This window comes from Lolium perenne, chromosome 2 (genome assembly GCF_019359855.2).
Source record: "Lolium perenne isolate Kyuss_39 chromosome 2, Kyuss_2.0, whole genome shotgun sequence".
In the NCBI taxonomy this organism is placed as follows: Eukaryota; Viridiplantae; Streptophyta; class Magnoliopsida; order Poales; family Poaceae; genus Lolium; species Lolium perenne.
In genome coordinates, this window is record NC_067245.2 from 18,892,431 (window position 1) to 18,906,411 (window position 13,981).

Consider the following 13,981-nt stretch of genomic DNA (forward strand, 5'->3'; position numbering starts at 1 on the left):
CTTTATTAATTTAAAGATGGGCATTTATGCCTTCCGTTTACAAACCATAATTTCAATTTACGAACTATTTGAATATTTGAGTTTCTAATGAAAATAGCTACACAACAAGGCTAATATTGAATATATTTTGATAATATTTTGAAAATCAACTTCTGAAACTTAATAAAACTTAGTGAAACTTAATGATATTTTTCTGAAAAACAATCTATTTCACTCTGTTTTAATGTTGGTAGTTATATTTTTAAAATATTTGGAAATTTTCTTTGAATACACGAATTTTTTGTATCAACAATTATTGAGTTTCATTGTGTATGATTGTGTTTCAAAACTCAAATTTTGAATTTTGTCCAAAACATTTTTTTAGGTTTGTTTAAAAGATATTGTCAAAAGAAATACACAGATTCAAACGGATTTTTAATTTTACATATATTACAATAAATATCATCACTTTATGTTCAACACTAGAAAGTACATCCATGAGTTAAATATGAGAGTGAAGGTACTAATGTGGGGTAGGCAACATGCAAAGATTATTTTCACGTATCAATATCAATCTGAAAGCAATCTAAAAAAAAAGAACCCGTGCACGCAACAATCACTGCTTGGTGCGCTAACTTTGGCGACTCGGGAGGCGACAACAGTGTCGGGCAGTAGGTAAGGTTGCAACGCGGGATGAAATGCGGGACGATTTTTTTTTCACTCATACCCAACTCCTTTGTATTTCCACTCCAGATCATTTTCTGAACTTCGGCTTTAGTTTTGGTTTTGCGAGACTAAGTGGGATGTGGCGCTGACACCCTAGTAGCATGCAGCAGTGGCGGAGCTTGATAGAAAATACGGGGGGAGGGTAGGTAACATTTGGGAGGGGCAAAAGGCCAAAAAAATCCTTCTTAAGTTGTTCCACAAAATATCCTTCTTAAGTTGTTCCAAAAAATAATCCTCTAGTATTTTGTACAAAGCAGGGGTGGGGGGTGGGGGCAGCGGCCCTCCTCACTTCCACTAAGCTACGCGTGTGGCAGGCAACCTACCCTAGCGAAGTTACAAAAGGGTAAATATGAGGAGGATGAGGTGATCAAATTTCACCTACCAACAATCCCCTCGCTAGCTTGCACTATCTCTAAGCTAGCACGAGCTCTCACTAGTACCGTCTTCACTTCCTTACCTAACAAAATTAGCTCTGAAAAAAGGCTGATTTGGACATTCTCAGCGAGTATACAGTGCTTCAAGAATCATGCGGGCTAGCTGTTACATCCAGCTCAACTAACAAAACATGAAAATTTGCACCCAAGGATGATTGGTTGGGCACGGCGTAGGTGACGAAACACACCCATATATATAGCAACCAAAAGTATGAGAATTACAAGGGAGCACACGGGTGCCACATCCCCCCATGCCTGTCATTGACATCTGTCCCGGGACCATGCTGTACACCATGCAATATGTAGGTATAGTGCAGTGTATTGATCAGTTCTATTGCCCTATACCCACACTATTCCGTACCTAGCTGGCCCACTTAGACAGAGCTGTGGCAGGAGACTCGGTGTGCAATAGTCAATAATGCAGTTGGGCACAGCCCTCATAATATCTGTTCCCTGTACCGAAGGCACAACTACTCCATCTGCTTCATTAATTCATCTTCTTCCTAGCTTCATCTTCTTCCTTGCTCCGCCTCCCTTTCTTCACACACCCTGTTCATGTACTGAAAAAGGTGAGGACATCAACCATCGATTCCTGTACTGAAAAGGCCCGAGTTAGTGCTAGGGAAGCTGTAACATCCATGTCCCATCCAGCAACTCGTGCGGACGCCGTGTCTCCTCTGTAGTGTAGTTTGCGCCACTCCCACTGACATCACAATCAGATTCTGCAGCTGCGACCACCATTGGGACGGCGAGGCGTTCGATGGGCCCCTGGGCACGCTGGTGCACACCTTTTCTCAGACGGACGAGTAGTTCCACCTAGACGCGGCCGTCGACCTGGAGTCGGTGGCGCCATGGCGGTGCACACGAGATCGGGCACCTTCTCGTGCTATGACACACGTTCGTGGAGGGTGCCATCAAATTCCGGGCCATCACGTCGCGCAGGCGCAAGGTGGACCTGGCCTCCAACGATGTACGACATTAACTCTGGCTTCATGTGCGTCTAGCCGGCGCCGGCGACGAGCAGCCTGGAGATGGATAGCGCCGACGTCCCAGGTGACACCAAGAGCACAAGGGGAACAAGTCCAGGGAAAAACGGGTCCTGCTCCGTTTAGTGTCTGATTATCTCATGCATGCAACTCTGGACAATACTATTTTTCAGTTCTTCAATATGTTCCCTTTGTTCAACTCAGTCACAAATCATGTCGACCTCCAACTATGCCACTAGGTCCGTCATGCTTACTGTCGGACAGCTCCCTTGCCATTGATGAAGTCCTCTACCTCTACCAGAAGAAGGTCTAACGTGTTAACTTAGCAATAATAGAGATGTTAGCTCCCATCAACATGTAATCCCCTTTCTAATCACTACTGATACTACGCTAGGGATCCAAGGGCGAACCACTGCTCGCCGGAGGCGGTTCGTCTTCGGCCAGGCGGGGCGCGGCCTCGGGGCCGGTGTGGTAGTTGGAGCGGTGGCTCCGGTCTTTCGCCTCCGCCTGTTGCGTTGAGGTGTGGTGTCGACCTGGCTGGTCGTCGACCCGTGTGGAGCGCAGCCTCGGGGCTGGCGTGTGGTGTCGTGTTGTAACGGTTTTCGGCCAGTTTTCCTCATAAACGGGCCAACTCTTTTCTCCTATATCAATGAAAGGCAAAGCTTTTGCCTCGTTTCAAAAAAAAACTACTGATACTACCGTACATGTCAGTTCTAAAACTACTGTTCGCCGGAGCTCAGGTGAGAGGAGGAGAAGGCAAACCTGATTTTAATGGTGTGGCGGCGTGGGAGGGTCGGCGATGGCTGGTGTTCACATTCAACTTAGGATTCCTGTACTAGCATGTACCCAACCGTTTCTCATAAGTGCTACTGCAGGAATCACTGTACCGGGACCCGCGATATTCCGATGTGTCAGGTAGAGACTTTGGTATTCAGATGTATTCTGAGTTGATGGATTGTGTCAGATATTTTTCTTACTTTCACCGCAACAATCTCAAAGCAAATCTATGCGGTGGATCTATGGGGGTGTGTGGCACCCATGAGCCAAAAGTCCGCGTTACCAAAAGTATACCCTAGCATGGGCAGCAAGGCTTGGCCAGCCTGGACTGACCATGCCTGCGGGCAGGGCATGGGCCTTAATGTTGAGCCTGATAGTCAGGCATGGGCCTAGGTTTTGTGCGAAATAGGGTAGAGGCTGGCCTAGCGGGCTTTTCGTCTAATGCGATGGGCCTGATTTTTTGACCCAATAGTTGGGATAGGCTGGACTAGGCCTAGGTTTTTTTTTTTGTACCGGGCTTTGTTTGGCCAGCCCGAAAAGTAGAATGCATGTGTCATGTCTTAATAGTCATATATCTAGACGGCCTGCAACTACTTTAATTAACCTACTCGAGTAGTTTTTTGAGAGTCGGTCTAAATTCAAAACCGACTCCAGGTAAGGCGATTTACACAAAAATAATTTTTTGGTGAAAGTATAGCACGAAATGGCCCTCCGACGAAAATATTTCACTCTACTAATCCTTTTGTGTGGCGTCTATGCGAGGGACGCCACACTTCACGGTGTGGCGCCTATGCGAGGGGCGCCACACATCTTGCGTGCGTGACGCGCAACTGCCGACATGGAAGCCATGTGTGGCGCCTATACCAAAGACGCCACACTACTCTTTATATATATTGTTTGTCTAGAGTTGATAGAGCATTATGTTAGGTGAGCTGGTTGGAGCCTTTGCACTTGAGTCCTAGGTCTTGAGTTCAAATCCACACTCCACCTATTTTTATTTTTATTTTTACAAATTGTGCTAGATATTGTAATTTGTTCTAAAAATTCTGTGGTGACCCAGCGTACCACTGCATGGTGTAGTACACAAGTCGTTGACATAACACAAGTGAAACACCGTTCCACTCATATTACATCTCTCAGAGTGGTACAACAGAAACATATGCGAGTCCAAGGTATGTCTATAGAAGTACACACGAGCTGTTTACATAAGATCAACACAACCTCCTACTTTACAGTGAGGTAAAACTTCAAATAAAGCTCCAGAAGAACGACTCGTAGTCTATCTTATTGCTAACTCAAGTTTAAGAGCTACTTGGCTTGCTATAGAACTCTAGCTACTTAGGTGCTATGATTAGGGAAAGGTTCCCTTCTATTACTAGTCTAAGTTTCCACTCTAGCTGATGCAGAAGCTGACTCCATTGACTTCTTTGATGGGATTCTTCATCTTGTTGCAGTTGACTCCTTTGTCTTCGAGTTCCACGGTAGTTTCTCCTTCGGTGCCTTGATCTAAGAAGGGGGTTCAAATGGGATAGAATGAGTACGAGCGTACTCAGCAAGTTCATATTAGGAAATATGTGTATCATGCACTAACTACAGCCATAGACCAGAAAGTCATAGGCCAATGCAAGTTTTCATAAACATTTCTTCAAAAGGTTTATTTTATTCTGAAAACTATGCCCGTCAGTCTTCACAGGTTGACCAGAACTTCGTGGAGTTCCTTTCCTGCCGCGTTCGCGATTCCTTCCGGAACAGGAGTGACAACACAATTCAGTATCCTCTGCAGAGGTGCGTTACTTTTCCCATAAGAGACCTTATCCTTGTTGCCAACCAGGTGCAAGCTTTCCCGTCCACACTTCCTTTGGTGTGAGGCCAGGTGTAAGATCCAAGCCCACACCGCCTTCTCCGCGACTGCAAACCCACCCTTTTGTCCGACCGTACACCTCCAGTAGACTTCCCCCGATAATACGGCTTTACTCATGGTGTACTCCGGACAATCCCTCATAGATGGTAGAGATTAACATCACTAATGGATGGGGATTTAAAAGGATTTCCCAACCTATTGCGGCAGTGCCTCCAGCACCCCACCGTCTCTACCAATCCGTTGGCGTGCAGAAGGGAAAAGATACGGCTGGCTTCCCCAGAGCCATTATAGATCTCATGGTCAACGCGGTTTGTACGGCGCTAGAATCACTGGACGGCATTGGTAATTAATCCTAGGGTGATATAAACCCATGCAATGGAACCTCCACCATATCAACACATACCATGGTTCCATTGCCCACCACATAGTCATATTCATAATTGTAAAATAATACTTTGCTTTTCAATGCATGAGTGATAAGTATAGTACTTTGCATATAGTTTGATACAAATAATCAAATGACATGAGCAAGCGATGAACTTGCCTTTCTTGACTGCAAGATTATGCAGGCAAAAGCTTCGATACGTGATAACTCCAAATTCTGAAATACCATCATTGTCCGGTAAGGACAATGTTTAAAGAACTAGCAAAGATGCTATAATGCATAGTATGAGATGCAATCGTCCCGAGCGTAACCTAACCTCGATGATTTAGGATGATGAGTTGTAAAGATTTCTTTAGGGTGTGTTGCACTTTTAGAATGGTTCTCAAACAAGGTTCTTATTAGGGTTTGGTTATATTAGCATCATACCCAAGTGATATAAGATATCATAACAATCATACACATAAAGAATAGTGATGGAATAATATGTAAAGAACAGTTGTCAATTTTAAGTTCTACGGGTCATGGTTGATGATTACTTATGCTATACTTCAAAAGAATAACTTTTGAAGAACATGTTGTTTAAGAACTAATAAGTATTTCAAATAAGAATTATGGCTTCTATGGTTTGATTGACATTTGTACTTCAAAAGAATAACTTTTGAAGAACAGGTTAAATAAGAACATGAACTACTATATATAGGTGCTATGTAACTCTAGGGTTTACTATTGAGTTCATTTAGTTATACTAATAGAAACTAATTGGGTCCTTAAATAGAATGGGTTTCTATACACCAAGTATTGGTAAGGTTATAACTATGGTTTCCCATATACATCATATCAAAGGATGGTTATTTAAGATGGTTCTATAAATTAGCTATTAAGGTTTACAATGGTTTCACAATTGCTTTACTAAGTAGTATCTAATTGCTTCTAAGCTAAGTGGCTTATCAATTACTAAGTAGGGTTTAATTGAATAGGAGCATGTGATGTGAATTGCTACACAAGGTTGGTACTAGGGTTTATCATTATAGTTCTACTAGGGTTTGATGGTTGAGGTTGATTCTAATGGTATTGTATGTAGGAGTGGTGATCAATGGTACTAATCCAATTAACAAGTTAGGGTTTATACCTAGGTGATACTAGTGAATCATATAGGTTTTAATTAAGAACAGGAACATGAAATGTTAAGCTCATGTGTATTGGTTTTATGTTGATGGATCATGATTATGCATTCATTGGTTTCTTATCAAAGTTCTACACCTAAAGGTGAAGTGGATATAATCATATGGGTTAAATTCTTAGGGTTTTAAGTTTGCAACTACTATAGATGAACACATGAAATAATGGAATCAAAGTCTTATTAAGTTGGAACTAGGTTTCTAAACTATGGTATAACCCTAAAATGATAATTTGTAATAGAGTTGTGGTTACTAATTACTTTGAATCAAAATTAATAATGGTTTAACATTTTATTAATTTTCCAAAAGAATTAATAATTAGGGTAACTCCTATTTTGGTTTAATTAAGAATTAGGGTTTAATAATTGTTGTTAGGGTTTTAAAATAATTAACTAGTTAACTAAAGATGTTTAAGTAAATAAGTTTTGGATTTACTAAAATAATATTGGCTTATAATATTTTCTTGAGTTATTACTTATTTAAAGAAAATGGAAAATAGTAATTTGCAATTAGGGTTTATGAATTACCACTAATCATTAAGTTAATGCAAATATGGTAAATAAAATTAATCCTAGCATTTTACTTAGTTACTGAATAGTTACAATTGAATTTTGAAATTTAATTATTTATTGAATTCAATTTGCATTTTAAATAAATGAAATGGCATATTTAACAAGGTTAAAAATAAGTGAATTTTTATTTTGTCACACATTTTTGTTTTATATTTTATTTGAATAGAGTTTATTTTTGTGAGCATTTTGATATATTATTTATATTTTTCTGAGTTGAAATGAATTTTCTAGAATTTTGCAAAGTTTCAGTAATATTCTGGATTTTGAATTTAAACAAATTACTAAACATACCGGTTTGTTTCTACCCACGCACGCTGACATGTGGGGTCGTTGACTGGGTCAGCTGCCACGATGGCAACGACCAGTCACCAGCGACCAGTGGCCCCCACACGCCACGTCGACTTCGCCGGAGACGCGCCGGTGAGCGACGACGACGGTGTTCTGGCCACCCCGCGAGCACGCGGAGTATACCAAACGAATCGCCTCGCCATACTGAGCATGATAGTGAGAACGCCACCACGAAAAGGTCACCGGAGCTAGCTCCGGCGAGTGTCTCCGCGGCGGTGAACTCCGGCGATGAAGCAATCGGACGATTTAAGTCGATTCAGGAAGAAATAGAAGATCTTTGGAGATGCGCACGATTGACCTGAGGCTGATGAACCACTTGCCGATGCTCGGGGTGGTCGGAGATGATGGTGATTGACGAACTCCCGGCGAACCCGACGGAAAGGGAACGCCGAAATTCTTCCTCGACTTGGCTTCCCCCGATGCTCTACTCCTCCAGACGACTCTACTAGATCAGGCGCGTCGATTGAGCTACTGCACGGACCCTGGGGTGCCCTCCATCGACGGCGTCGTGATGTACACCGGTGAAGTGCTGCGGATGATTGTGGAAGATTGAGAGGAATAGAGAGGAAATGGAAGGGCGGCGAAGATCAAGGACGACATGGGGATGCTTCAGACGTATTTATAGAGCCAGAGGAGGTCGGCATGGTCATTTCCCCTCCGACGACGGCTCAGATGTGGTGGCAACGTCGGCGAGGTTCTATGCGCTGATCTTGATGCTCTTTGGATAGGACGGACGTGAGGAAGGTTGGTCGTGGTTCTGAGCTCATCTGCGGCGTCCGGGGTCATCCCTATCTCCAACGGTGAGGTGGCCAGGGCGTCTCGGTGTGCTGTCGACGCCGTGGAGGAAGACGACGCCTTCGTTTTGTTTTCGGCCAGCGACGAAACGGTAAGTGGTCATGGGCTGGACTGGGCCGTGGAGTTGGCGTGGGTCTTGGGCTGCTGCTGGACTTCGCGTGAGCTGCGGTGCTGGGCTGCAACGAAGGGTAAGCCTGGTAAGCCCCTCTCTCTCTCTTATTCTTTTTCTATTTTTCTGTTTTTATTTTCTGTTTTGATATTTCTATTTGGATTCAAATTTGCATTCAGTTGCTTTTTGCAGGTTCTAAATTATTTGAGTATCAAGATAACTTAATACTATTATTTACTGCCTAGTGTTACTTTTTAAATACATATTCATTTTATTATTAGGTTGATATTGTGTGGGGTTTTAATTGAAATAGAAATGGGTTTTTATATCCATCTCAATTCCTTGTTAATTTAGGAACCAGATTCATTTCAATGGTTTGAAATTTGATAACAAGTGAATGGTGAAAATATTATTAGGTTTAACTAGTGTATTTAACAATATGGATTGTTCTCATACATTTTATTATGGCTAGTATTTTAAGTAGTGGTGAAATTAAGGATGGAAATGTGATCATGATTTTATGTGGAGAATTATTTCTAGGGTTTAAGAAAATGGTTGAATTCAACTCTATATTCTCTACTCTTGCTTAGCAACTACTACTTGAATTATTTAAAGTAGATCCTAGGCTTATTATGGTTAACTAAATTACTTATCTGAATATTATTTCATTTGGTTTACTTAGGCAAAGTATTTGGATTGCAAAGTAAAATAGGGTATGGGTTTCATTCTACTCACCAAAGGCATTTAGTCCATAAGCATTTGTGGCTTGGTTTATACTTGTGATCCATGATACACAAGTTAGGAAACAATATTTTATGTGGGGTGGATTCTACTAAAAAGGTTTATGATTTTGGGAATACTTCACTATTTGAAGTATGAAATAGGCATGAGGTATGGCAGGATTGTAATTATAATCCAAGTTAATCCATGGGTTGGAATTCAAATGTAGTTTAGGGTTTAAGTAGTGATCACCAATGTGATACACCACTAGGATTAGGTATGAGCATAAGCTTGGTTATGTTTCACTAATGGAACATGGCTCTCATCTACAAGATTAAAGGTTGGTTTAAACAACTAAGATGTAATACTACTCTAAAATTCTCTATGATAGACATGGCTATGGTTAGAATCTATAATCTCTCTCACTTCTAAAGGTCTTGTAATATCCTAAGGTCCTACTTAGGATATGATGATATGATCCTATAAATATATGGTTTTCCTAGGAATTCTACCTTGGTATCTTCTGTAGCTTGTTCTTCATGAAATCTGATAAACCTTCATCTTGTGGTATGCCTCCACCTCCTAGCTTCTTCCTCTTGATCCTAGATAATTCCCATGGAGTGGCTCTATGTGTTTGTTACCATGTATCATGGTACTTGATGAGCAAATGGATGAAGGGTGTAGCTCTATTTATAGGCTTGGGCAAGCTCTAGTATCATGACACATAGGTGGTGACTCTTGTGTTGGTTAGATGACTAAGGTGCTTGGTTGTCATGCCCTCATCCATAGCAATCCTTTGAGCATGAGGTGGCAAAGCTTAGGATGCAAGTCATGTAGATATTTTCATCCTATGTGGCAAGATCATTATCCTCTCATATGATTTATTCTTGGATAGCCAAGTGGCATTTGTTACTAAATATCTTGTGGATGGTTTATTAATGTTGATGAGTCACTATAACATATTTGATTGGATTTATATTATAATATTGATCAAAAGATCAAGGTTGAAGGTTATTCCTCAAATTTGGATAGTTAGTGTTTGATTTCACCAAGGCATGATCATATGAGTTTCAAAATACTCATAGTCAGTTTGATTCAAATAGTTTGAACTATAAATCGTAATGTAAATGGATTTAGTTTTATGATATTCCATATACTTAATAAGTTATGATTTAAATAAGAATGTGTGGCTTTTATGCACTTTAGACCCTGTGGTTTACCTTATTTGGTAATAAGTTTAGAAGTGAATTAATTTACACCCAAAGGTAGTTGCTAACTTTTAAGTGTTAATAAGTTAGAGTTTGATTCTTAAAGAATGTGTTGTTGTAATTCTAATTCCATTTGATCTAATCCATAGATCAAATCATCTCTTCCCAAAATAAGGTTTTAACAAAGATCACAGTGAAGTTTATAGCGCTTGACTTGATGATCTACTTCAATTCCAGCAAGTCAAGTGAAACTTCAGTTACTGTGGTAAGTTTTAGTTGAAGCGCGAAAATTCCCCGGATTTTCTATGCATGAATGCAATGCACACTTTGGTGTTCTCTCATTTTATTGCCTCTAAACCTGGGATATTACAAATTCAATCCATGCTTATTAAATAAATACATACATACATATTTTCTTTAAAACATTTTATCATAGTTTTTTCCCTCGAAGATGTCTCGTAAGTCGTAACTTACATGGTCTACTATACCATGAAGACGCACGTTGTAGCCTCCGTCCATCTTCTGGAAGAAATATTTGAAAATACTGGGAAATATAGATATTGTGTAGAAGTTGAAATTGTTTAATTACAATGTGATGATGCATTATATAAACTCAGAACTCATACACTTATGGGAAATTCAGAACTCAATACAACAAATATGAAACCACGTTCTCCAAAAATTTAAGTCTTCCATTCTTTCACTAGTGGAAAATTGCTCTTTTGCACCGGTTCAAAAGGGCCATATGCACCGGATGGCCAACCGGCGCAAAAGCCCCCCCCCCCCCTTTTGCACCGGTTCGGTTACAAACCGGTGCTAAAGGGGGCACCACGTGGCCGTCTGTGGAGCGTCTGGCGGGGGACCTTTTGCACCGGTTCGTCACCGGTTCGTAATACGAACCGGTGCAAAAGGGTTGTGCCGCGGCAGGGTTTTGGTGCCATTCCCTGCCGCGGTAGACTCTGCCGCGGCAGAGAATTCCACTAAAACGCTGCGGCAGACTTTGCCGCGGCCGGAATTTTCACTAAAACGCTGCCGCGGCAGACTCTGCCTCCATTCGAAACACGTTATAATGCACACACATATATATAGGAAACCATTATATTACATATATCGATCGAAGTGGCACACGTTCATGCATATATATATGTCTACATCAACTTTGAAAATAATTTCTAGTTATATTGGATGGCGGGCACATAGTGTTCTCCGTCTGGAGCTATGACTTGCTCAAGTAAGAACCCCGCCAGTTCTTCTTGAATTGCTCGTACACGCTCTGTTGCTAGAAGACCGTCCCGCAACCGTTCGATCTAATAATTTGAAGAAGGTACGATGGTCAGTATATATATATATGTGTGTATGTGAATGAAACACAAGGTGATAAAATAAAGCCATGAATGTTGTTTAATTACTTACATCAAGTTGTTCCAAAATGTCCCTCACATGGTGGGTATTCTGGCGGATGAACTCGCAAACGTAGAACCCGCATAAATTATTCCCGTCCTCTTGCCTCAAGCACTTTACGAGAACAAAGTTCAATAAAAATAATATATATATAATCAAGGATGATAATAATTGTATTGAAACTAGAATCAAAGAGATGCGCGGCCTAGCCATTAGTACTTACCGGTACATGTTTTATTCGAAGTTCTTTATTCTTTAAACCCGGAGCTTTGTTGGTGAACCGTTTCCAAGCCTTGTGGAGGATATCAGCCATGTCCCCCCACGCCTCAAGGGGTTTACTCTTCGAGTCCATGACTTCTACTATCCCGGTGTCGGGTTCAATGACTAGCAGGATATAGTGAAACCTGCGGACACACACATATATATATATGCATAACTCATCAATTACACTTAACACATGGAGTAAGCGAAAAAGATTTAATGTGTGAAGAGAGTAACACTCACGCGAAGTTGTAAGGAAATAGTATTTCCCTTTTGTATGAGTTTTTCCTTAAGACATGTACCAAGTTATTCTCCGTGTCCTTGGGAGAGTTGTCGACAGTATACCCATTCACGGTATATGGGTCAACGAACCCAAGATCATAGATTTGCCCCTTGCGGCATTCGCGAATCTTCATTCTGCATAATACAGTGAGAGTATGGTTATATGCATGCAATAATGGACGAGCCGCAGTAGAGACTTAATTACATAAATAATACTTACAGACAGTATGCACTCAACAGAGATTTGTCGAGGGCGTCTTAGTTGAATAACTGAAATAATTCACAAAATTCGATGTTCATCACGTCAGTTCGCCCGTAGTGCTCATCTCTTATTGCCACCATGATCCAGTTCTGACCGTCCTTACATGCATCCAAGTACCAATTATGTAGTCTTCGCAGCTGTGTTGATAGATTAGGCAACTCCGCAGCTCTGACAAGAGGTTCCCCGTATGTGTAATGGTATGCTAATTGGACATCGTCCGTGTACATGAATTCGATGCGGCTTAAGTACTCAGGAATACTCATACCGGCCGCATCTGCCTCATCTTTGTATAGTTTTACCATCGTTGGATCAAGGCACGCTAGGACATCGGGATACACTTGGAGCGGGGGGCACGAGTTTTTCTGGGCTCCAAGCTGGGGAACTAGTTTCCCTTCTACCTTACTTTTTTCCCACCGCTCTCTTGCTAACACATTTGACTTGCGAATAGACCGGTCATAGTTCGATGAAAGACTTGGCTCAGGTTGATGAAGGTTCTTCAGCAGTTTCAACTTCTTTTCCAGAGATATAGCTGGCTCCGGCTCAAGCTGGGGCTTTTTCAGTTTCAACATTTGTTGCTTGTGCTGTTCAGCTACGATCTTGGCATTTTCCTCAACTGTATAGTCATAAGGTCTCTTGGGAGCAACCTTAGGCACTCTTGGGAGGGGCTCTTGTTTGCGTCTCGGTGATTTGTTACGACTCAGCTGTGTCGTAGCGGTCCGCCTAATTTTCCTCTTAGACTTGGGCGGCGGAGAAGGCTCACGCAGCGGCGGAGATGGCTCACGTGCCGGCGGGGAAGGCTCACGCGGCGGCGGAGATGGCTCACGCGCCGGCGGGGAAGGCTCACGCGCCGGCAGGGAAGGCTCACACACTGGAGACGGCTGCATCGGTGGAGAATGCTGGCTCGGTGGAGACCCTGTTGGCGCCTTCCAACCCGGAATCACAATGAATTCCTTTCGCCATAGAACTGTAGTGTTCTTGGCCTCTCCCAGCTCTAGCAAATCCCCTTCACCGGCAGGGTGGTCAAGCCTCAGCGGCCCATACCCATCCATAACTTGATCCACCCCGGCAACAGCGTATCCAGGTGGAACCGGATTGAAGTGATATCTTTGATCGTGCATCGCGGTAAGACATAGCCGATCGCCGCCTTGAGCGTTAAGTAGCCCATCATTTGGAAATGTAGCTCACAAGGTGTCGACTCTGTGATAAAGTCCACAGGGTAGAGATCAGGAGGCATCTGCGGATCCACAGGGGAGGGAGGAGCCATCTGCGGATCCACATCTACATCATCACCAGGCAGCTCCGTGGAAGCCACGCTGCTCTTCCGCTGAGATCCCTGGCCGGTAGCATCGAATGCAACTTCTTCTATCTGCGGATTAGGTTGAGGTTGGGTGACTGTGACTGAGCCTGACATTATCATCCTCACTTGCTCCTCTAGCTTAGCAACGCGTTCTTGAACCACATCCTTTTGCCTCTGACGGCTTCTATCGGGATATTTCTTCGTTTCTGCAGAAAACCCAATACACCACGGCTTGCCACCTGGTATGGTTCGTGTTCGTCCTGGGTGTTCAGGATTCCCAAGGGCGCGTGTGAGCTGGTCCTTCTCTCTTTCGGGATGGAACTTCCCCTCTTCAACTTCCTTTGCAGCATTTCTAAAGGCTTCGATGGGAAGTGGGTTTTCCCGATGTCTTTGTGTATAT